We start from the raw sequence: 5,275 nt of genomic DNA, 5'->3' as shown, positions 1-5,275 counted from the left end.
ACCCTTACTTGAACATATATGGAAATCATTGACGTTATGACTAGGAAGAAGATTAATTTTAAGTGCCAACAAGAAACTAAGTGGGTGGGTGAAAAGGTGAAAGAATTAGATAGTTCAGTATTTAAGCATTGTTAAACTGGAATAGTTAGATCGAGAAATGGTGTAGGCATTATTGAGGATAAGAATGAAAAAAAGATATTGTGAATGTAAAGAGGATATGAGATTGGATTGTAGCCCACAAATTTGTAGTTGTTAGATTAATCTTTACTCTTTCATTTCAGTTTGACCACAGTATCTCAAACTTCTTATTCCTTAACTCAAACCATTTGAACTATTCAACCCCTTGAAACAATTTATTAGTTAGGATAAAGATACTAATTTAAAATAAAATATAGTTGTAAACTACATATACTTTATATTTGTAAAAGCAAATATCTTAATAAAACTATATAATATTTTTACAAAAATTACACAAAATTACGAGTTATATTTTTTGTAAAAAAAGCTTTACAATTTATACTAAAGTTACTTTAAATTTATACTGATTTATATATCAAATAACTTAAATATTCACTAACTTTGTATAGATTAATATTCAATTTAAAATATATATATATAGTTAAACTTAAATAAATATGTAAATTGTTCGAGTAAAAGTAAATAAAATAAGTACGTTAATTTCCGTTGCATTGCTTATATTCTCTTACTATCATTTTTAGTTTTTATGACAAAGACAGAAATGAAAATAGGCATGTTTCAAGACATAATGATATGTTTTTCTTTTTAACGCTAGAACATGTTGTAATTGACATTGATGAGAATTAGAACAAATGGCGTGTCACTATGCAACTTTAAACGGAAAAGCTGCACTTAAAATGCATTCAGAGGTAACATTAAAATTCAAAGTAAAAACATGTCTCCACTGAGATACGCTTTGTTAGTGTTGTCTCCACCGCACTTTTCTTTGCGTACTCCTTTGTTGTTGTTTTTGAAGCAACACAAGCCAAAATTGCTTGGAATTATGTGATGACGAGTTTAGCATCAGGGTGCAAATGACATGGACGAGGCAATTATTTTTATAAAAGTTTCTTAGACAAATAATTTATTTCAAATGGTTCTATCTCTATTTTTCTCAAAATGAAAAGCTTATGCAAAGGAAGTGGAGAGAAACTACTCATGTTATTGTTGAAGATGTGAAGAAAAACAGTACTTCACTAACAAAAAATAGGGATAAGGGTGATACATTTGAAGACTATTATACATTAAGAAATTTAGCACATTCCAACCTTGACGACAATGTTGTTTTCGAGGGGTGTGTCTTCAAGGATATAGTAAAGGCTGATTAGAGTAGTTTAAGTAGTTAAGAGGTACTTTTTTAGGATATAGTAAAGAACAAACTAAGAGTTACTAACTCTACGATACCATTCAGCATTTTCCACATTTTTTAGGCTGATATGTTTAAATATAAAGGATTCTCATATAAAGCTAATATTTTTTCTTTCTCTTCAACGTGCACACATATGCATGCAAGGATGTTAATATTAATTTCGTGACTTTACATTTAATATGAAGATCTGCATATCAGTGGCGATGACGTGAAGAACCTGTGTTTGATTGAAATTGAAATGCTGCTTCAGGAAAACAGACAGTCGCTTACTGATTTCAAATCTATGCCCAGGCCAAACGCAACAGACATGCCAACTTTCACAAACAAGCTTATCGTTGATGAGCTAAATTACAACAAAGATGAACTGGAAAAGACACACGCTGATATGTTACTGATGCTAACTGATGAACAAAGATGTGTGCATGACAAAATCATGGAGTCCGTTGATTCTGACGACGGTGGTTTCTTTTTCTTATATGGTTACGGTGGTACTAGAAGAACCTTTATATGGAAAACATTATCGGCTGCTGTTAGATCGAAGGGGTTAATTGTATTGAATGTTGCATCCAGCACTATAGCGACTCTTCTATTACCAGGTGGAAGAACCGTGCACTCGACACTAACAGTCCCTATTGAGATTAATGAGGCATCATCGCTTACGATGGAAAAGAATAGTCCTAGGGCAGACCTGGTGCATGCTGCAAAGTTGATAATTTAGGATGAGGCTCCAATGATGCACCGATGGTGCTTTGAGGCAGTTGACCGATCAATGCATGATATCATGTCCAAGAATGATCCCATGTCCAAGAATGATCCCTTAAACGAGTTTATACATTTTGGTGGAATGACAGTAGTTTTAGGTGGTGATTTCAGGCAGATATTGCCTGTTGTTCGAAAAGGAACGAGGCAGGATATTGTTGATGCCTTAATCAATTCATCAAAGATATGGGCTTATTGTAATTTGTTGAGGCTTACTGTTAATATGAGATTAGGTGCATCTTCGGTACCTACAGAGCAGGAAGAAATTGTTAATTTTGGTAATTAGAGACGTCAACAACACTTCGGATGAGAATGGTGAATTGCAGGTAGAAATTCCTGAAGATTTGCTCATATCAGACACAACAAATCCGTTGATGTCACTTATAGACTTTATGTATCCCGATTTGAATGATTACCTTGGTGACCCGCTATTTTTCCAAGAAAGGGAATACTCGCACCAACACTTGATTCGCATGTTAACGAATATATGATGTCACTGATTCCAGATGAAGAGAAAAAGTATTTAAGCTCTGATTCTGTTTGTCGATCGTGTGAAAATTCTGATGTCCAAAACGAGTGGTTCACAACAGAATTTCTTAATGGTACTAAGAGCTCTAGAATTCCAAATCACCGGTTGAAACTAAGGGTGGGATGTCCAGTTATGCTGATGAGAAACATCGATCATGCCAATGGATTGTGTAATGGTACGAGGCTGACAGTTACACATCTAAGGAAGAGCATGATAGTTGCTACCGTAATTACAGGAAAAAGGGTAGCTACCAGGGTATTCATTCTGAGGATGAATCTTATTTCGAGTGATCCAGGACTACCCTTCAAATTCAGGCGCAGACAATTTCCATTGACGCTTTGTTTTGCAATGACAATAAATAAAAGTCAGGGTCAATCTTTATCTCGACTGGGAGTTAATCTTCTTAAGTCTGTGTTCACGCATGGACAACTCTATGTCGCTGTCTCTCGAGTTACTTCTAGAAAAGGTTTGAAGCTGCTCATCTTGGATGAAGATAATAATGTTTGCAAGGAGACCACAAATGTTGTGTATCGTGAAGTTTTTCAAAAAGTATGATCATTGGTTATGTTTTACAATTGTTGTTGCTATAATTTAGAAAACAAAAGTTGCGTATTGTTTGGAAGTCATTTTTTTTTATTTCTTTGTAAGGCGTACTGGTCATTACAAGACATGCAATTTCTATATAAGCAGATCCTCCTGCCATTGACTTTTAATTGATGCACTTTTCAGGTATAACAACACGCGGAACGTTTTTTTTTTTTACATCGTTGTTACCCTAAAATACAATATTTACTTTAGACCATTGATTTTGTAAAAAATAAAAAAAATAACAATCGGCGTTTCTGTAGCCCAAACTATACTTATACACACCCGTAAAAAATTTAACGTTTGCATTCACAGACTAGGTGTATACATCTGACACTGACTATTATATAAAAAAATATAAAAATTTTAGTTTTTATGATTAATAAAATACATTATGTCAACAAATAATAATATACAGTACGTTGACGTATTTTTGCAAAAATATTACATATGCTAAGATGATATTTTTTTCCCATGTCAAATTTAAATTATAACCACACTTATAACTTTAATACTATAACATAATATAAAATCTATACATTTGATCCTAAAAGTTTTTTATTTCCCGTGCTTGGCACGGGTCACTATACTAGTTATTTAGTAAATAGAAGGTGATGGGCTGAAATAGATTACGGCTAATTAGATTAACTTAATTAATTTGCCAAATGCTAAGATTTGTTCTAAAGATACACTGTTTAGTTAGTATTTATCGTAAAAGAAATGCTGGTTATCCACAAAATCGCATCACAAGATCACAACAATGTTAGTAACTAATATCTCCTCCGCCTGCAATTTTTTAAAAGAGACCTACCACAAGAAAACGTGACAAGTCTGTGAGTCTGTTATGGACAAGACAAGCTCTGAAATTAGAACAACAGACTTGTAACATTCTCATCTGATAGATCTCTTTTTTAACTGCAAAAACTTCAACAAGCCGACATAATCAATTGATAAAGCATAAAAAAATCCAAAATGACGTGAATTATTTATTTGTTGACAACGTTAGAAAATCAAAGCAAATTACTTGGAAAGTTACCCCTTTTGAAAGGAAAAAAAAAAGTGTTGGATATCAGCAGTAAAACCCGTAATAGGGAATTATAAGATTAGAAAGTTACCCCTTTTGAAAGAAAAACGAAAGTGCTCAATATAAGAGAAAGGTCTTCGAAATAAGCCAATCACATGATTATTTCTTTCTCCTTTCTTTCTCAAATTAAAACCCAAAAAATGGATCGAACAAATTAAACCCACACGAGTACTCACGTCGAACAAAATAGAAAACAAGAAAACAAATATGTAAATTAATTTGAAAAAAAAAAAAACTTTGCAAAAAATGTGAGAAACTCGGTAAGCAGATTTATCGACACAATCACAATAACCGGCCAGTAAGATTCTTCGATTTAATATAACTACAGCCGCAATGGCACCAGAGCCGGCCCATAGCCCGTCGAGGCTGGACTATGACACCGGGCCTCAATTTTTTTGGGGGCCAAAATATTTTTTTTTTTTAATTCATGGCCATAAACAAATAAGTTATATACGATTAGTGTTGGGTAAAAAACAAAAGAAGCGTGATGGTCTAGCGGTTAGCTCCAGGTTTTGTAACTTCCTTGACTTGGGTATGATCCCTGTAAGCTCCCTTTTTATATTTACTAGACTTTTCACCCGTGCTATCGCACGGGTCTGATATAGATGAAGATTATTTTTGAACAAATGATTTTTAAATTGCTAGTTGCGACTAACATGTATGACATTTATATTATATTCGCAATAAGACAATCGAATATAATGACATGAAACAAAATAAATTTATCACAACTTTACACTAATATAAGATTTTATCTTACAAAAGTAGTCTAAGTTATAAGTTTTTGCTGGATGGGGTAATAGGAACGTGATCACTACTTGATATTTTTTAGACAACTTGATCACAACTTAATCATATTAATGTCCTCCACATGTTTGATTGTTTCCTCTCTATACATCCAATAGCTTATTTTGTTGTTTCAAAAAAAAAA

The 5,275-nt window shown here is 33.1% G+C and overlaps 1 non-coding gene across 1 annotated transcript; it reads right to left on the bottom strand.

The window, feature by feature from the left end:
- Positions 1-4,588: 4,588 nt before the first annotated feature.
- LOC146906022 (small nucleolar RNA snoR109) lies at positions 4,589-4,675 on the bottom strand. The gene has a single exon (XR_015021004.1). It is a non-coding gene; the product is annotated as a small nucleolar RNA snoR109 (small nucleolar RNA).
- Between the last annotated feature and the right edge of the window lie 600 nt (positions 4,676-5,275).

This window comes from Medicago sativa, chromosome 7, assembly GCF_051527215.1.
Source record: "Medicago sativa cultivar Bolivia chromosome 7, Bolivia_mono, whole genome shotgun sequence".
NCBI lineage: Eukaryota > Viridiplantae > Streptophyta > Magnoliopsida > Fabales > Fabaceae > Medicago > Medicago sativa.
Note: the sequence above shows the minus strand (reverse complement) of the source record. Positions and strands in the feature narration are given on the sequence as shown.